The following is a 21,792-nucleotide window of genomic DNA, read 5'->3' on the forward strand; positions in this document are numbered from 1 at the left end:
TCAATTCTCTACGAGGATTGTAAAAGAGTTACATAGAATATGTTTTGGGCGCCTATAGTGTGGTCCACGTTATAATGGCAGTGGATAAAGATAGAAAGGATAGTACAACCGGCTTTGTCGAATGATAGACAAGGATAGCAAAACCAAAGTTGATCAAATACTGTCATTATAACGTGGACCTCACTATGGATGGCTTCTGGTTTTCTCGCGAAAAATTCCGGAAAGCGTTATATGATAATAATTAAATCTTGTGTAAGCATGATCTGATCAAATAATAGTTAGTGTATCAGTGTGGATGTGCTTATGGTTTGGGACGTCGTTATAACTGTGCAAGGTCTACTGTTCACAGAACTACTAGTAATGGTCAATTCTCTACGAGGATTGTAAAAGAGTTACATAGAATATGTTTTGAATATTATATTAAAAAATGTAGAATCAAATTTTCCATTTCAAATCAGCTGAAATTTAATTTGATTACAGGTCGATGATTTCAATAAAAGGGTGAATTTTACTGTATCATTTATTGTGGTGGGCCTGGCTACATTCTTCTCTTATCATAATGGTCAACGAGTATTCAACCAGGTACGTTTCTCAGCACAATCAAATCAAATCATTTCCAAATTTATACATGTTTTCACAAATTTATATTCATTGTTTTCAATTCACAATTTAGTATTACCTGTGATATGGAATTTGAAAGGTATGTTCCTTTTTGAATTGCGCGTCGACATATATATACAAGGTTTTTGGAAATTTTGCATTTCAAGGATAATATAAAAGGAAAAAGGAGCCTCCTTCATACTAGAGTAAAAATCAGACTATAGAATTATTCATCATAAATCAGCTGAAATCATCATAAATCAAATAATAAAAATAAAATCATCATAAATCAAATAAAAAATTAAATAATAAAAATAAAATTTATTTCATAAAAATTAGCATTTGAGCTGCATTTACACCAAAGTTATTAACAAAATGTTAATTATTCCATCCTTATAGATTCTATTAGATTGAACGTAGCTTATCATACACATGATAAATTATGCATAATATTATGTGTTTGTCAAGCTCCGTTTAATCTAATAGAATCTATAAGGACGGGAAAATAAAAATTTTGTCAATAAATTTGGTTTAAACGCAGCATAAGAAATAAATAATAATAATAATGATGATGATAATAATAATAATAATAACTAGTAGTTCTGTGAGCAGTAGACCTCAAGCAGTATTCTCATCCACAAGTACTTGATTGAAACTATAGACCTTATGGAAATACAGCAATAGACTGGCTTCTCCACACATCTGTGTAATCACTTGTCAGCTGATTTATGATGAATAATTCTATAGTCTGATTTTTACTTTCCTTGCCCTATTACCATAGGTAAGGAAAGTATTGCTTTCCGAAAAAAATCAAGGTACCCCAATTTCTAAATTTCTATACGTTTCAAGGTCCCCTGAGTCCAAAAAAGTGGTTTTTGGGTATTGGACTGTGTGTGTGTGTGTGTGTGTGTGTGTGTGTGTGTGTGTGTGTGTGTGTGTGTGTGTGTGTGTGTGTGTGTGTGTGTGTGTGTGTGTTGTGTGTGTGTGTGTGTGTGTGTGGTGTGTGTTGTGTGTGTGTGTGTGTGTGTGTGTGTGTGTGTGTGTGTGTGTTGTGTGTGGTGTGTGTGTGTGTGTGTGTGTGTGTGGTGTGTGTGTGTGTGTGTGTGGTGTGTGTGTGTGTGTGTGTGTGTGTGTGTGTGTGTTGTGTGTGTGTGTGTGTGTGTGTGGTGTGTGTGTGTGTGGTGTGTGTGTGTGTGTGTGTGTGTGTGTGTGTGTGTGTGTGTGTGTGTGTGTGTGGTGTGTGTGTGTGTGTGTGTGTGTGGTGTGTGGTGTGTGTGTGTGTGTGTGTGTGTGTGTGTGGTGTGTGTGTGTGTGGTGGTGTGTGTGTGTTGTGTGTGTGTGTGTGTGTGTGTGTGTGTGTGTGTGTGTGTGTGTGTGTGTATGAGTGTATGTGCGTCTGTGTACACGATATCTCATCTCCCAATTAACGGAATGACTTGAAATTTGGAACTTAAGGTCCTCTCACTATAAGGATCCGACACGAACAATTTTGATCAAATGCAATCAAAGATGGCAGATAAAAAGGCGAAAATGTTGTCATAAACAGGTTTTTCGCGATTTTCTCAAAAACGACTCCAACGATTTTGATCAAATTTATTGGTACCTAAAAAGTCATCGATAAGCTCTATCGAATACCACAAGTCCCATATCTGTAAAAATTCCAGGAACTCCGCCCCATCTATGCAAAGTTTTAAACATTTAAACATTTAAACATTTAAACATTTAAACATTTAAACATTTAAAACATTTTAACATTTAAACATTTAAACATTTAAACATTTAAACATTTAAACATTTAAACATTTAACATTTAAACATTTAAACATTTAAACATTTAAACATTAAACATTTAAACATTTAAACATTTAAACATTTAAACATTTAACATTTAAACATTTTAACATTTAAACATTTAAACATTCAAACATATAAACATTTAAACATTCAAACATTTAAACATTTAAACATTTAAACATTCAAACATTCAAACATTTAAACATCTAAACATTTAAACATTCAAACATTTAAACATTTAAACATTTAAAACATTTAACATTTAAACATTTAAACATTTAAACATTTAAACATTAAACATTTAAACATTTAAACATTTAAACATTTAAACATTTAAACATTTAAACATTTGAACATTTAAACATTTAACATTAAACATTTAACATTTAAACATTTAACATTTAAACATTTAAACATTTAAACATTTAAACATTTAAACATTTAAACATTTAAACATTTAAACATTTAAACATATAAACATTTAAACATTCAAACATTCAAACATTTAAACATAGAAACATTTAAACATTTAAACATTAAACATTTAAACATTCAAACATTTGAACATTTAAACATTCAATCATTCAAACATTCAATCATTTAAACATTCAATCATTCAAACATTCAATCATTTAAACATTCAGTCATTGAAACATTCAATCATTTAAACATTTAAACATTCAAACATTTAAACATATAAACATTTAAACATTTAAACATTTGAACATTTAAACATTTAAACATTTAAACATTTAAACATTTAAACATTTAAACATTTAAACATTTAAACATTTAAAATTTAAACATTTAAACATTTAAACATTTAAACATTTAAACATTTAAACTTTAAACATTCAAACATTCAAACATTTAAACATCTAAACATTTAAACATTCAAACATTTAAACATTTAAACATTAAACATTTAAACATTTAAATAATAAAAATAAATTTATTTCATAAAAATTAGCATTTGAGCTGCATTTACACCAAAGTTATTAACAAAATGTTAATTATTCCATCCTTATAGATTCTATTAGATTGAACGTAGCTTATCATACACATGATAAATTATGCATAATATTATGTGTTTGTCAAGCTCCGTTTAATCTAATAGAATCTATAAGGACGGGAAAATAAAAATTTGTCAATAAATTTGGTTTAAACGCAGCATAAGAAATAAATAATAATAATAATGATGATGATAATAATAATAATAATAACTAGTAGTTCTGTGAGCAGTAGACCTCAAGCAGTATTCTCATCCACAAGTACTTGATTGAAACTATAGACCTTATGGAAATACAGTAATAGACTGGCTTCTCCACACATCTGTGTAATCACTTGTCAGCTGATTTATGATGAATAATTCTATAGTCTGATTTTTACTTTCCTTGCCCTATTACCATAGGTAAGGAAAGTATTGCTTTCCGAAAAAAATCAAGGTACCCCAATTTCTAAATTTCTATACGTTTCAAGGTCCCCTGAGTCCAAAAAAGTGGTTTTTGGGGTATTGGACTGTGTGTGTGTGTGTTGTGTGTGTGTGTGTGTGTTGTGTGTGTGTGTGTGTGTGTGTGTGGTGTGTGTGTGTGTGTGTGTTGTGTGTGTGTGTGTGTGTGTGTGGTGTGTGTGTGTGTGTGGTGTGTGTGTGTGTGTGTGTGTGTGTGTGTGTGTGTGTGTGTGTGTGTGTGGTGTGTGTGTGTGTGTGGTGTGTGTGTGTGTGTGTGTGTGTGTGTGTGGTGTGTGGTGTGTGTGTGTGTGTGTGTGTTGTGTGTGTGTGTGTGTGTGTGGTGTGTGTGTGTGTGTGTGTGTGGTGTGTGTGTGTGTGTGTGTGTGTGGTGTGTGTGGTGTGTGTGTGTGTGTGTGGTGTGTGTGTGTGTGTGTGTGTGGTGTGGTGTGTGTGTGTGTGTGTGTGTGTGTGTGTGGTGTGGTGTGTGTGGTGTGTGTGTGTGTGGTGTGGTGTGTGTGTGTGGTGTGTGTGTGTGTGTGTGTGTGGTGTGTGTGTGTGTATGAGTGTATGTGCGTCTGTGTACACGATATCTCATCTCCCAATTAACGGAATGACTTGAAATTTGGAACTTAAGGTCCTCTCACTATAAGGATCCGACACGAACATTTTGATCAAATGCAATCAAAGATGGCAGATAAAAAGGCGAAAATGTTGTCATAAACAGGGTTTTCGCGATTTTCTCAAAAACGACTCCAACGATTTTGATCAAATTTATTGGTACCTAAAAAGTCATCGATAAGCTCTATCGAATACCACAAGTCCCATATCTGTAAAAATTCCAGGAACTCCGCCCCATCTATGCAAAGTTTTAAACATTTAAACATTAAACATTTAAACATTTAAACATTTAAACATTTAAACATTTAACATTTAAACATTTAAACATTTAAACATTTTAACATAAACATTTAAACATTTAACATTTAAACATTAAACATTAAACATTAAACATTAAACATTAAACATTTAAACATTTAAACATTTAAACATTAAACATTTAACATTTAAACATTAAACATTTAAACATTTAAACATTTAAACATTTAAACATTTAAACATTTAAACATTTAAACATTTAAACATTTAAACATTTAAACATTAAACATTTAAACATTTAAACATTTAAACTTTAAACATTTAAACATTAAACATTTAAACATTAAACATTTAAACATTAAACATTTAAACATTTAAACATTAAACATTTAAACATTAAACATTTAAACATTAAACATTTAAACATTTAAACATTTAAACATTTAACATTTAAACATTTAAACATTTAAACATTTAAACATTTAAACATTTAAACATTTAAACATTTAAACATTTAAACATTTAAACATTTAAAATTTAAACATTTAAACATTTAAACATTTAAACATTTAAACATTTAAACATTTAAACATTTAAACATTTAAACATTAAACATTAAAATTTAAACATTTAAACATTTAAACATTTAAACATTTAAACATTTAAACATTAAACATTTAAACATTAACATTTAAACATTCAAACATTTAAACATTTAAACATTTAAACTTTAAACATTTAACATTTAAACATTTAAACATTTAAACATTTAAACATTTAAACATTTAAACATTTAAACATTTACATTTAAACATTAACATTTAAACATTTAAACATTTAAACATTTAAACATTTAAACATTTAAACATTTAAACATTTAAACATTTAAACATTTTAAACACATTTAAACATTTAACATTTAAACATTTAAAAACATTTAAACATTAAACATTTAAACATTTAAACATTTAACACTTTAAACATTTAAACATTTAAACATTTAAACATTTAAACATTTAAACATTTAAACATTTAACCTTTAAACATTTAAAATTTAAACATTTAAACATTTAAACATTAAACATTTAAACATTTAAACATTTAAACATTTAAACATTTAAACATTTACATTTAAACATTAAACATTTAAACTTTAACATTTAAACATTTAAACATTAAACATTTAAACATTAAACATTTAAACATTTAAACATTAAACATTAAAACATTTAAACATTTAAACATTTAAACATTTAAACTTTAAACATTTAACATTAAACATTTAACATTCAAACATTCAAACATTTAACATAGAAACATTTAACATTTAAACATTTAAACATTTAAACATTCAAACATTTGAACATTAAACATTCATCATTCAAACATTCAATCATTTAAACATTCAATCATTCAAACATTCAATCATTTAAACATTCAGTCATTGAAACATTCAATCATTTAAACATTTAAACATTAAAACATTATGAGAAATGCCAAACCGTTGACTTGAATCTCAGACCTCATTTCGCTCGGTCAATAATAATATTGAACTATTCTGACTATGGGAACAATTCACAATAAGAAAGGAACAAAAAATATTTAAAACATATACAATTATTCTCTAATCGTCTTATGTACATTAAAATATGTGGTACCTGATAATAAATTTTTAATCCAAGTTATAATAGTTTTTTGAACACTTTATTAGCTTCTACTGAGTTGTAGTTACCTGCTCAGAATTTAAACTACAATACCCAATGACTCACTTCATAATGTAAATGCTCAAAACTAGTCTTGTATCAAAGAACATAAGAAATTCTGTAGGTTACTAGTAAATTCTATGTAATTAAAATTTCAAGTACAGTACCATACCCTATTGAAATAGATAAAAATTATGAATAATGAGATTTGTGAATGAGTTACCTGTCTTGATCTGTGACTTTCTAGAGTGCACCAAGCTGTTCCCACTTTTAATTCTACATCATCCCTCAATCGCAAAAATGGTCGTTCTCTTTTCTTCTTCCTTTCAGAGTGGAAAGGTATGGTGGTGCAAAACTGATCGTTCTCTTTTCTTTGTCTGTATTTAAGCCACTCTATCTTGAAAGCCAGCATTCAATAGGCCTACACTGTTATGGTACCAAGAAAAGAGTATTGTTTTGCCAAAAATGATCCTGCAGGCGTGTGCGTGCATACAAGAAAAGATAAAGAGATGAGCTAGTCTGGGCTCAAATGTCATGAATAAGGCACTCCTTGGTCATTTTGGGTACAGCCGTGGGAGATGTCTCAATTTCTTTGTTAGGTCTAGTATAATAAGGATCGTGATGTTGATAAGTCGAAATCACAAGAAAACACCTCAAAAACAAGATGGCCGCCAAAATTTGTAGGGTTTTGCTATATTGCTTGTATTTCAATAACTGTTCAAGATATTCAACCGTTTTTTGAACGAAAATATATTTAAAATCTTCCTCTATAATTTCTGCTTCATAAAATTTTCCTCTGAAACGCATAAATTGTTTCAGTTATAACCTTCAAAAGCCCAAGGAAAATGGTTTTCTAAATTTTTTCAAATTTCACTTAATTATAACTTTTTTGTGCAAGAGATATAGATAAATTTCAAATCTATGAAATTTTTAGAGCGTTTTCTAACTTTGGAACAATTATATCTTTTTGCTCTGTATATCAAAAAATGAGTTCTCCAGTGCCCTCCAAAGAAAGCCAGCATGATTTCTGGTGCGTTTTTCCATGAGATAACAAGCTAGAACTATAAAATCGATTTTTTCATCACTACTTCAAGATAGAGACTTGCAAATGGTCTCAATCTCTTCATCACAACAAGCCGAATAAGAATATTGATGATGGAAATAACGAAAATATTCGACATCATTGAAAAACTCAAGATGGCGGTCATTATTGACAGATATTGTTATCACTTGCTATTCAGTTATTGTAAGAGATATCGGTTGGTTTCAACACCAAAGTGTTTAGAAATTGATGATGTTCGAGAAAATCGTCTCATTTCGTCCACTCTTTTCATGATTTATTCAACATCTAAAACTTGAAACATAGGGTACATTTTTCGGGGACAATATTTCACTTTCCACTCTGTAAATGTATTCGCAGTAGACATACACATTAGTGTTATTGGTACGCTACAATGTTTCAGAATAGCTTTAAAATGACAACTGGTTGGAGGCTGTAAGTCCATATTCCACGGCTGGAGCGTCATCGGAAAAAGAGAGAAAAGTACGTATTGTTTGCAGCGGAAGACATACTTCTTCCACCAAATGCCAATCCCAACACATTTAGAAATTTTTTGGGGCTTTTGAAAGTTATAACTGAAACAATATGCGTTTTAGAGGAAAAGTTTATGAAACAATAATTCTAGAGGAAGATTTTAATAGTTATTTGTGCAACTAGTGCGCAAGTGGTAGTTTGCTGCACCGAAAGAAACGTTTACGCCCGAGCCGTAGGCGAGGGCGGAATGGCTTCTTGAGTGCAGCAGAGGAACTTTGCGCACGTATTTCACATTAAGTTTTTCCTACAGTTACCATTGAATATGAAAGTGGGTAATTATGGATAAAATGATGGCTGAAATCCATCAAATGTTTGTGTGTGTGATGATGTTATTATAACAATCATAATTCATTTAAAAATTAATAATCCAATTGAAGTTGAAATTTTCAGCCAAAGTTCTCATTTTTATTCATTCAAGAATCAGAGAAAATACAGATAAAACAAAAAATTCGCATTCAAAATTCACGCCAAAAGCTGGTTTGAATGACTGCAAAATGGCTGAACCGACAAGCGCGCGACCTAGCGGGAAGAATCGTAACTAACTTCGTTCTTTCATCCAGCTAAAAACAGTATTCAGATATTCAGAATTATGACCAACTAGAATTACCGAAAAATACTATAAGTAAACTAAAAAATATTTATAAAATAACATAGACAACAGAAAATATTTTATTGTAGTATATTCTAATGTTATTTTATTGATTTTATCGACATGGATTTCGAACGGTAATTATTTACCTGAAAATTCGAATTTCAAAATGTGTGTTTGCTACATTTCTCATTGCTTGGAGTTGAAATAATTATTACTGTCAATAGAAAATAAACATTATTTATTATAAATGATGAGAAGTTATTATTTAATTATGATTTAGATAAACATTATTCTTGTTTTGGATTTCTAGATTGGGATTTTATCATAAATGTAGGGTAGCCATTGAAATGATTCTCATCTAAATCTAACCACAGTCATTGTTACCAGCTTAATTTTTGTTTTCATGCACTAATCCTCCATATAACCCACCAACTATTTAGTGTTGCCATGTTGCAAATCTGGAGTGCAGAAATAGTATATTTCGCACCTAGAGCAGAAAATGAGATTTTTCCAGCTCGAAATCGGTTTTCAAGTCCAAGGCCGTAGGCCAAGGACTAGAAAAGATTGAGAGCTGGAAAAACATTTTTGCCCGTGGTGTGAACGATATTTTTCACCACACTACAGGTATTGCTGACAAAATAAATAAAGAATACAAAATAAAGAATATTCGTTAAGCTATCATACCTATCTCTTGATTTTAGTGGTAGAAGATTTGCAGACAGGATTTCAGTCACATTCTTTTAAAATTTCACTTGGAATACCACAGTCATCTTCAAGCATTTTTGAAAATTCGGAATGCACTAATCAACAATAAATAATTGAATAAAACTGGTTGCGAAGCAAATTAGTTTGATTCGAAACTGGAACTGAAATCATGGCGACTTCAGTTGATGATGAAAGTGGACACTCACCCGATCTAGCGGATGACTTATTAACTACTTCCATGAGCGGCTGGAAAGAGACAACTTTCTGGCCTAGACCGGAAAAGAAACCCTTTTCTGACGTCGTCTGCAAACAAGGTCTTTCAGATCTACGTAGGGACTGGAAAACAGCTGCTTTCTGTGCAGTGTGGTGAAAAATTTTTTTCGCCACACTTGGATGTAATGAGCTGGTTTACGTGCGTCATATGGAGGCCGAAAGTGATTGTTTTCCGACCAGGCCGGTAAAACTTTACGGCCCTAGGGCTGTAAAATGACCTTGAATAACAGCTGATCGTGTCCAATCTCACAAAAATCATAGAGAGATAATCTCATAATGACTGTAATAATCTATATAATTATGTATCGTGAATCGTGGTATTATGTCTATAATAATATATTTTATAAATTACTGTTTCATAATTTAATATTTATTATTGTGTTTTTGATATCAAACAATAGAATACGATGATATATCTCCATAGCCTCAACAATATAATGTTGGCTACATTGTCCATTGTCAGAAAGGTACGTATCGCAAGTATTTAAAAGTGAAGAATCGAATTTGAATTCAAAGTACAATAATGTATCAGTATTTAAAAGTGAGGTAGAGTAATAATTGTTTCTTTTTTATTATCGAATTCCACTTCTTAATGCAATACAATCAACAATAATAATAAGCAAATACAGCACAGATCTGAAGTTTAAGGTAAGCCTACTAGTGAAACTCAGCCTTGACTGAAAAATTCCTAGTAATTTTACCGTAATTCATTATTAAAACTTTTAGATAATTTTTCTTCAATATCAAACCATATAGAGAAAACATTAGGCCCACTCAAGATTGAATCTTCGAATGTTTTCTCTATGATTTAACTATTTTCAGAGCAATATTTTGTTGTGAAAATGCCAGCAAACCGGCTTCAAATTTGCGCTATACTCTATTATTATAGTAGCCTACATAGCCTACGTTATCTGACTTAATTCAGAGTGAAAATTTTATTGTGAGACAAATAATAATATTAATTTTAATAATATAGGTCATGAGCCAAAGTCTGTTGTACGGTACGCTTTTTAGGAGTGAAGTAAACCTTTTTTAGAAGTCTAGTATTACAGTATCACATGTATGCTAAGGGTTATCAGTCAGGCCCCAATGTTAAACAGTACGGAATGGCCGAGAGCGTAAAGGTGTAATACATCAGTCAGAACTCAAAGCTCAGTGAATAACAAACATGATCTAGGTTCGAATCTCGGTCAATGACTTTTTTTTTTGTCAATGAATTTCGACATTTATTACCTATTTTTTATATTAGTTACTGTAATTTAAATTTCAATCAATTTTTAGATATATTTTGAGACAAAACTGTGAAATATGCAATTATATTAATTTTTCATCACATTATTTCAAAATAGTAATGAAAATTCTATTCATCCATCTATCCATGATATTGCACCAGGCGCAAAGCTTGCGCCTAATATTAATAGTATAAAAATATGGTCATTATTGTAAATTATTAATTAGTAATATTGAAATTAATTGACAGTAAAAGTTGTCATAACCAAGATTCAAACTATCAAAATAGGCTGTTTGAATTTTATTTATTTTTTAATCTCTTATATATTGGGAAGTTTTTTTTGGGTGTGGCGAAAAATAGCGTTCGCACCATGGGCAAAAATGTATTTCCGGCTCTCAATCTTTTCTAGTCCGAGGCCTACGGCCTCGGACTAAAAACCGATTTCGAGCCGGAAATATCTCATTTTCGGCCCTAGGTGCGAAATATACTATTCCTGCACTAGAGCGGAAAAGTGATTTTTTGCGTTCTGTAATCAGTGCAGGAATGGCCACTTTTCAAGGTATCTGTAGGAAAAAATATTTTCGTTCAAAAAACGGTTGAATATCTTGAACAGTTATTGAAATACAGCGATATAGCAAAACCCTACAAATTTTGGCGGCCATATTGTTTTCGAGGTGTTTTCTTGTGATCTCGACTTATCATCATCACGATCCTTATAATACCAGACCTAATGAAGAAATTGAGACATTTTTCACGGCTATTACCCAAAGATGACCATGGAATGACATTTGCGCCCGGACTAAGCAATTTCAGGTGGGCCCTAAACTACCGGGAATGATGTATTGATTGAACGAATGATTAATTTTCAAATCTGACAATATTTGATTTGAATAATCGGAATTTATATTTCTAGAATGATATCCTACGTCGCGCATTGGCCGAGCTTCCATGGACAGACAAGCCTGAGTGGTTAAAGAAGAATCTGCACATCATGATGACCCGAGCCAACGTCGACATCGAAATGCGGCCCTTTGGCGTCTACACGCTCAACTATATGTCATTCAAAGATGTCAGTACTCAACATCAAACATCCAGTTTACAATAGTTGGATAATTGTGTCTGAGTATAATGTGAATAGTATTCAACATAAACATTACTAAGTGCTACCAATAAGAGAGTAGAGCTGAGATTCTTGAAATTTGAAGTTTAGTGATAATTTTATTGTTTAGCAGACTAGGGCCAGGTTTCTAAGACACTTATTGCCGGTTGTACAAAAGCCGGTTAAATTTTAATCGTTATTAATTCCATGAGAACCAATCTGAGAAGCTGTCTTATAAAGGAGGCCTTCTCTGATTGGTTATTATGAAATTAATCACGGTTAACATTTAAATGGCTTTTATGCAACCGGCACTCATTGAATCTAATGCATCATTAAACACTGATTATCGATTGTTGATGGATAGCAGCAAGTGATCAAGCATTTCTTGAGACTTCAATCTACATAATTCAATAGTCACTATATAAGAATCCCCATATCATTTTATTTATGGGATAGAAAATTTATTTATTTATCGAATGAGTTTTGTTGGTGGAGAGATACGAATATTGTTCCTCCTAGTCATATCACCAACTTTTAGAGAACATGGTGTAACAAACCGTTACAGACTAAACACTTGAATAAGCTTCAACTTTTTCACCTAGTATTATTTATTTATTTATCTATTTATTTATTTATCTATTTTATCATTTGTTCATACAATCACAAATCATAATGAATATGATCGGGATAGAACAACAGGCATAGGGCATAGCCAAAACTATTCTGTTCCCAAATTTTGATAAATAATAAAATGTCCGAAAAAATAGGTCATGTTCTTACTGAGGGAAGTTAAAGTTCAATTTCTGTCCAAAAATATATATCAGCTAGAAATTTTGAATTTATAATGTTTAAAATACCAAATTATAGTCAAATATTGCACTTAATATTACCGCACTTTGAATAAATTAAGTTATTTCAGAAAATTTTGAAGCCAAAAATATACACACAACTTTCCATTAGGCACAAACGCTGAATTATGAATTTAAAGTCACAACTACAGTATTATAGATATATAAGTAAATAAGTAAATATAAGACTATATAAGTAAATCAGTTGTAGGCCTATTGAAAATTAAATCATAAGCTGTCTGACTTCCCAAAAATTAAGAAAACCATCAATACCTTTTCTCTTAGTTATCAAATAGTATCAATTTTTGTTGCAACAATTTTCAAGCATCTTCAATTCAAATAGCTATGCATTCTGCAAATATTGATTGAAGAAATAACAGAAGGAAATTCGTTGAGTGAAACTGTCCAAAAATAGTAGAAGTCCTTAATCCTATTCATATAGTTTTCATTGAATATTCGAATTATTATTATTATAATGTTCTGGCAATTTGTTAGCAGAAATTTCTAAAAATTAACATAAATTTGATTAACATAATCATTGTGTGAGGATGTTCAGAGAGTCCCTGGTGGGCGAAGAGGTAAACCGACAACTGAGAGGTACCGGGTTCGATTCCCGGATTGGGCACAGTTTTTTTAGACAGTTTCACTCAACAAATTTTCTACTGCTATTTAGCTCAAAAGTCAATATTTCTAGTAGCAGAAGGCCTTATAGCTCTATTAATATAGCTTTCATTGGATATTAGAATCAATATTATTAATTATGATATTATAGCAGTTGGTTAATTGCAATTTTTAACAAATTCTAACATCTGAAATTACAAAAAAATTATATTTCTTTCCAGTTGATGAAAACGGCGTATTCCTTTGGGACATTCTTTATACAAAGAAGCTGAGTAGTCAAACACAATATTAAAATTGGTGAGTATTTCAAAAATGGAAACCAATGTGCAGGACAACATAGGTTTTGATTGGAGTTACTTTCTATTGTTACATCAAAAATGTTTAGTCCCAGTGAAATTGAATGCAAGGATATTTTGTTAATGTAAGAGTAATATCAGTTGATAAAGTGAGTATCCGATTGGCCTAATATTGTTTTTTCCTCCACCTCCTGTCTAAAGTGCTTACTTTACTCCCTGGAACATAATACTAGAAGTGTCACTTCTTCGCTCTCGGGAGGAAAAAACAGGAAAACTCCCTAGAGTGTAAAAGTAACTCCATTTAAATAACATGGGAAGCATCTCTATTTTAAAAACGTACATTTGAAATAGGTTAGAAGGTCTAAGCTCAGATGAGGAAGCATATATAGAGTAGTTATTAAACCAACTAAATGCAATACCTCAACCAGACATTTGATCAAATAATTATGAAATTTATGTTTGTATGATCAAACTTCATAGCACTATACAAGAAAAATTTATAAATATTTTTTCATTCCATGTTATTCAAAATACCAGCCAACAAATATTCCTTATTAACTAATCAAATTTGAAACGGTAACTTCATCATAGTTGTAGTTTTGGCGGCCATTGTTGTTACAGCTTTTGCCGACAGATAGCGCATAGCGCAGTCGGCGGAGAACTGTGATTACAAGCCAGCCCAGCTGTTTACGTTTTAGATTATGTTGTAACATATGTTTGGTCACGTATGTTTCAAAAAATTATTTTATTTGCAGTTCTTATAAAAATGTAGGTGGAGGAAAAATGTTGTGTATATCACGGAGTGAAAAAATTTTTTTCTCCCTCAGGAAAATTGTTGCCCTCGGCTTCACCTCGGGCTTCAAACTTTTCCCTCAGGGAGAAAAAACAGTATTTTTCACTCTAGATATACAAATAACTATTTTCTCGAGTATATGTATATTTCATCTCAAGTATTTTTGGCATAAAAAATAGATTGATTGAATAATCAAAACTTTTTCATGAAAGAAATCATTCCATAACGACGAGAAGGAACAAAAAATAGGAGAATGGGAGTTGCCAAGTTGGTTTCAATATTATTATTAATTTAAAAATTATAGCCTAATAAATGAATTTATTTATCAAGAAGTTTTGAATAACATTCCATATTATGTACTATTTGCGACAAACTACAAAACTTCTCTACCAAATAGGATTCGACCATTTGCGACGAACTAAAAAGTTTTTCTATCAAATGGGACATGACTGTTGAGAATCGGTCAGATGAGAAAATCAAATCTTCGACCTTTTGCGAAAGTTGAGATTTTCGGCCAAATGGGATTACTATTGAAATTTTTCGATCATTTGGGATTTGACCATTTAGAAAATACAAGTTTCAATTCTACCATTTGGGATTCTTCAATTTTTGATCTTTTGCGACAAAATAATAATTTCGACCAAACGGGAATCGGTCATTTGGCAAGCCACCGTCTATAGTGAAGTCCACGTTATAATGGCAGTGAATAAAGATAAGAGAACAGCGTGGCCTTAATTAAGTATATTTTTACATTGTTAGAATCTGGATCTGGTAACGTTGTGGAGCTAGAAAAGTATAGTGTTATCAGCTTTCTTGAATGATAGACAAGGATAGCAATACAATTGCTAATCAAACACTGCCATTATAACGTGGACCTCACTATAGACAGTTTTTAACGTATAGGTAGATAATTTTTCCTTAGAGTTTCTCTCATTATTTGTTGTCACCTCAGTTAAGTTTTATGCAGATGAGACGAATGAAACTTCTAGAATAACTCTTGACATGATCAGGAATAATCGAGTATCATTATTCCAAGATGAAAACATATTGGTTTTAACTATTTGATTGTGTACTGATCATTATAGAACAATTGAAACAGATATCCCATTGATTCTTTTTCTTATTTCATGAGAATAAAAAAACTATATAATCATTCTACTGTTATATAAAAATATATTGAGAACTAGCAGGTAACCCGTGCTCCGCAAGGGTCTATTGTAAAACTTGACAAACTTGACGTGATGAAATCTTGAAGAATTGAAAATAGGCCCATAAACATCCTCGTTTGATTAAGAATCTATATGAAAAATTCCAATTTGATCAGTCCAGTAGTCCAGACGTGATGATGCCTCAAACATAAACATCCTATTCTGTACGTATATAAGCCAGTTCTTTCCTTTATTATAGTATAGATGATTGAAAAGAATAATATAATAACCCATATTACAAGAAAAATTTAAAGTTATCAATGTTTAGTTTCTTGAATAAAATTAATTTACAGTTGAATGAAAAGAGTACCGTATGGTACCGGTTGCACGAAAGTCGGTTAAATTTAAATTGTGATCAATTTCACGAGAACCAATAATCAGAGAAGGCCTTTCTTCAAAATAGCCTTCTCTGATTGTGGTAAAATTTAACCGACTTTAGTGCAACCGGCACATCATAGACCATGTGATTCAGTATTGATATAGCTATGGTGAGGTCCACATTATAATGGCAGTGTTTGATTAGCAATGGTATTGCCATCCTTGCCTATCATTCAACAAAGCGAATCTTTTTCTCTCTTTATTTTTGCTCTGTTGCCAGATTGTCTTTCAACAATGTAGAACAATGTAGAATAATGTTAATTAACTAACAAAATATTTGATCTCAATTATGAAAATTCATTATCAAATAATTAAAAAATATAATTTCTTGCTTAATAAAATATAATTGATTATTTTAAACGAGAACTAACAGTAGTTAATATTACATCAATAAACCTGTATCAGCTACTGTCTATATACCTCCTATAGACGGTAGCTGATACAAGTCTATTAATGTAATATTAACTACTGTTAATTCTCGTTTAAAATAATCAATTATATTTCACCAAGCAAGACAAGACAGAGGATCGGCAACGTTCTTCTTTTATCTTCACTGCTATTACAACGTGGACCTCACTATACACAGTATCTCTTTCACAACTACATACCTACGGTACTCAGTTAATTCAGTGTTCACACATACAGATAAGGTAATACCATAGAGAAACAATAGCATAAGTAGATATCCCATGGTATAGGGCGTTCATGTAGCAACTTTTACTGTTATCTCAAGCCGATAGCCCACGTATTTCTTTCCCAAAAAGCTGTGTGACGCTGGTAGTCTCTCATATTGTGCCGTTCATACACTCTTACCCGGTCAAAACAGGAAAAATCGACAATAATCAGCTTGAGATAACAGTAAAAGTTGCGACATAAACGCGCTATACCATGGGATATCTACTTATGCTATTGTTTCTCTATGGTAGTAGTGAATTACTATAATTATAATTTGAAGAAATATGTTTATTGTTATTTATTTGGATTACATGTAAAATTTTGACACACCATATACGTATAAATTGCTTGTATCTGTACGGTACCTATACAATACACAGAAATTTGTTTGAACTGCCAAGAGAATGATTCTTTTTTTTTGCAAAAACTGAGAAAATATGCATGTAAAACCCACAGTATACTATCAAAAACATTGGAATAATCATAATTCATAATACAATAGTTAGTGTCTTATTATGTATTTTATGAATTTGTGATTTATAAAATTTAATATATGTTGATTCTATATGCTGACAATGCAGAAATTCTTTACATGTTGTAAATAATATTGTAAACGAATGAAAATGCAAATATATAATTTGAATTTGAATTTCAAAGATGAAAGTATAAGAATGTAGGACACTTTGACTATTTCATCTTCATTACCCATTTTTGGTTTTCTTTCTCAGCAAATTCGAAGTTTTACAATTGCTCTCTAGAGCCGGGTCCATACTGAACAAATATTCGACAAACATGTTTGTTGAAACAGTTTGGGCAGATTTTATTATGTTTGACAAACAATGTTTGCTCGTGGACAGTGTGGATGCATCACCAAACAAAATATTAAACGGGGAGAACAGGTTTTATGTTTTACAGCAAAAACTGAAAATGTTTGGACAGTAATTATTTTTTGTTTGACAAACAATGATTGACCAATTTTTTAAAAATGTTTGTCCCTGATCACTTCAAAAAACATGTTTGCCAAACATGTATGTCGAACATTTGTTTAGTGTGGACATGGCTTAATAATTGAAAACATTTGAAGATTGAATTCAAATATTATGATTGAAAAAACAACAAACAAAACTATATGGCTATGAAATTATTATATTATGCTACAAGCACAGAAAGTTAGTGTTTACGGTATGAGGATAGTTTCCCGGGCGAGGCCGGGAATATGTCATCCAAATACCGTAAACACCTTCCTGAGAGAGTCGCGTACAATATTTTTCGCCACACTACAGGTATAGCTGATGCCAAAAAATAAGGTGATGCCATAAGTTTCGTGGTCTCATGTGCGTTCCAACAGCTGATATTGTCAAGTAGAGTTGTCATCTAGCTTGGCTTAGGTGATGATTTTTAAATCAAAAGAGACAATAAATAGATGCATTGCATCATATCATTATCATCATCAGATGCATTGCATCAATATCTATCCGAATATCCGATACATTAGCTCCCAATTCTGAAGACCATTAAATGTAAAGAAATTTTCTCTTCACCTTTCTTAGTTCCATGTTAGCGGCCGGAAAGGGAACTCTTTAAACCTGCTGTTTCTTACGTCAGACGAGAGTCATCTGCAAACAATGTCTTTCAGATCTACTTAGGGACTGGAAAACAGCTGCTTTCTGTGCAGTGTGGCGAAATGAATATTTCCAGTACTAATAATAAAAACAACTGAATAAAGAACAAAAAAAGTCATAAATATTCTTGACACACTATAGGCCTACTAATAATAATATTGAACTAAACTGTATGGTGTACAGATATGATTCTCATTCACAGTAATATCATAAATCTTTTATCTAGATTTTAATTGGATTTGAATTTCATAATTCTATTTTTTAGCCTAATAATAATTGGAATCAGCCACAATCATTTTAGAGAAAAGAATTATAAAGGAATCTTCGATCGATTCTTCAATATCCCTTCTGTCTTTTGTCTGAGTTCATATTCAATTTTTATTGGAAATATCAATCTAGATATAGTCAGGCATGTCACGAATAACACTGTTTCCCATAACTGTTCATTATTGTCCCCACTGTCCTCATTACTGTCCATTACTGTTCTCATTACTGTCCATTACTGTCCATTACTGTCCATTACTGTTCTCATTACTGTCCATTATTGTCCCCACTGTCCTCATTACTGTCCATTTCTGCCCTCACTGTCCATTTCTGTCCTCACTGTCCATTACTGTCCATTCTTCCTGCCTTTTTCTTTTTTCACTTTTTCGTCAATATCCAAGTACTTTCTGGAAATCAAAGTTGCGTAGTCTTTGAAGCCATTTGGAGTCATGGTAACAATCTGAGAAAAAAAATCCTTTTCAGTTGCTGCAAAGCTAACTCAATAAAATTTCAATATTATTTGAAAACCTCTTTGAATGATTCATATATTTTTTTAGAAGTATGGCCCGGTTGCACAAAAGCTGGATAATTTTAATCGTGATTAATTTCACGAGAACCAATCGCCTCAGAGAAGAAGGCCTTCTTGATGAGACGGATTTTCTGATTGGTTCTCGAGGAATTAATCACGATTAAAATTTAACGGGATTTTTTGCAACCGGCACTATGTTTGCCATCTCTTTGTACTCTTTTGGACCATCCTCAAGGACCAAGCCATACAAAGCGTTTTTCAGGCGTTTTCAGACGAAGCTCTCCCAATCGCCAGCATCCGAATCAGCCAATCGGTGAGCTTTCTGCCCTGCCGACTCGTCTGAAAACGCCTGAAAACTACTTTGTGTGGCTTGACCCTAATCTGTCCCTCATCTTCTCTCTGGGTATCCTCCCGCAAAAATGGATAGTTATATATGTTTTCAAGCCTTGACGGGAGCTTCAGGCTATATAGATATACAAAACAATAGGTATATTATACATATTATTATTACATATTACAAGATTAGTTCAGATTGCAATTTTTTTCATCAATAAGAAATAAGTTTTTATATATTAGTGAATAATTCATATAATTTATATTCATAATCTGACATAATATCTTATGGGACCAATCTCCCCCATATATTTATGTATATAGCGTATTATATTTTGAAAACTCTACCATGAACGTTTTCATTGGGAGAGTTCACAAGATAGTTGGTACGGTACTTGCCCAGGAAACTTTGCCTCTATTGCCTAACTCTACTAATGAAAACCAGGCTTTAGGCTGCTGGCTACTAAAATAACGTGATAGCATAGTAGTTTTTCAGGAAACAGCCCCGAAAGAATTTTTCTTGTCGGGCTTATATAAGTTTTTTGGGGCCCTGAATTTGAATCTGAAATTTGCTGGCACGCCAGAAAGGACGTCTCACCCCCAAAAACCATCAAGTTTTGGGACTTTTTTCAATTTTTCCATTCTATTTCGAAAACCTCGGGGTTTTCGAAAAAAATCATTCCTTACAAGATTAAAGACATAAAATTGAGTTGTCATGCAAGATTCTACGAATTATGGTTTTGAGCTACCTGATTTTCAAAAAAGGGGTATTTTTGAAAATTCTGGAAACTCACTATTTTCACTTCAACTTAGGTACCACAACTTGGAGTGATGATGAAAAATCACATATCACGTGAATGTAAAATTAATTCTTAATAATATTTCTCAGAAATTTTGAAATTAAGTATAGATGGTAGGGGAGTACTAGCGAAAAATAGAAAACCCCGACCAAGTAAGTAGAGTAGAGTTGGAATGCCAGTTACTCGACCACTAACTCTACTTGTGAAAACCAGGCTCTACTCATCTTGTCTTTTTACTTTCCTTGCCCTATTACCATAGGTAAGGAAAGTATTGCTTTCCGAAAAAAATTAAGGTACCCCAATTTATAAATTTCTATACGTTTCAAGGTCCCCTGAGTCCGAAAAAGTGGTTTTTGGGTATTGGTATGTATGTGTGTGTGTGTATGAGTGTATGTGCGTCTGTGTACACGATATCTCATCTCCCAATCAACGGAATGACTTGAAATTGGAACTTAAGGTCCTTTCACCATAAGGATCCGACACGAACAATTTCGATCAAATGCAATTCAAGATGGCGGCTAAAATGGCGAAAATGTTATCAAAAACAGGGTTTTTCGTGATTTTCTCGGAAACGGCTCCAACGATTTTGATCAAATTCATACCTCAAATAGTCATCGATAAGCTCTATCAACTGCCCTAAGTCCCATATCTGTAAAAATTATAGGAGCTCCGCCCCATCAATACAGATAGATTCCAATTATCAGGCTTCAGATGCAATTGAAACAAAAAAAAACAAGTGGAGTAGATTGAGCATGAAAATCTCTACAATTAATGTTCAGTAACATTTTCATCTAAAATTGAAAATAAGTTTCAAATTCGAGAAAATGTGATTATTCAATTGCAAATTATTGTTGTTTCTATTAAATCATTCAATATGAAGAGATAGCAGACCTCATGTGTGTCTCCAGCGTTATTGCCCTGTCACCAGCTGGCTCAAATCTTTGAATAGTAGACTTGAGATGCGCGTGAACACTAGCGTCAGGTGATCAATTTTCATAACGGCAAGGTAAGTTGTGTGAGAGCACCACACCAGATTTTTTCCTAAAGGCTACTTTTGAATATAAATGAAAATATAAATCTGAGTACCATTTCAAATTATTTCGTCACAACATTTTTCGGCTACTAATGCCATTATCAAGTGATTGGAAAATAATTTTCATGATAATGTCATTAGTAGCCGAAAGATGTCGTGACAAAGTAATTTGAAAAAGGGTACTCAGATTTATATTTTTTGACCGAACGTAGTGAGGTCTATGTTTTAACTCGGATTTTCTTTTGTCTGTCTATATGTAACGCGATTAAAGCCAAACAAGTTGATAGAATTCGATGAGATTTGGCAGGAATATTCCTTTTTCAACTGCTGCGCGACGATGTATACACAAGGTCTTTGAAATTTTGCATTTTAATGATAATGGAAAGAGAAGGGATTCCTCCATACTCTAATATCACTATAATATATCATCTACTTTGAAGATAGGACTAATCATACTATAGAATTATTCATAATC

General features: G+C 31.8%; 1 long non-coding RNA gene across 1 annotated transcript; it reads left to right on the forward strand.

Moving 5' to 3' along the window:
- The first annotated feature begins 338 nt into the window (after positions 1 to 338).
- LOC111055162 lies at positions 339 to 13,903 on the forward strand. Its single transcript, XR_005573839.1, has 3 exons — positions 339 to 582; positions 11,732 to 11,887; positions 13,608 to 13,903. It is a non-coding gene; the product is annotated as an uncharacterized LOC111055162 (long non-coding RNA).
- Positions 13,904 to 21,792: the final 7,889 nt, after the last annotated feature.

This window comes from Nilaparvata lugens, unplaced genomic scaffold (assembly GCF_014356525.2).
Source record: "Nilaparvata lugens isolate BPH unplaced genomic scaffold, ASM1435652v1 scaffold4833, whole genome shotgun sequence".
In the NCBI taxonomy this organism is placed as follows: Eukaryota; Metazoa; Arthropoda; class Insecta; order Hemiptera; family Delphacidae; genus Nilaparvata; species Nilaparvata lugens.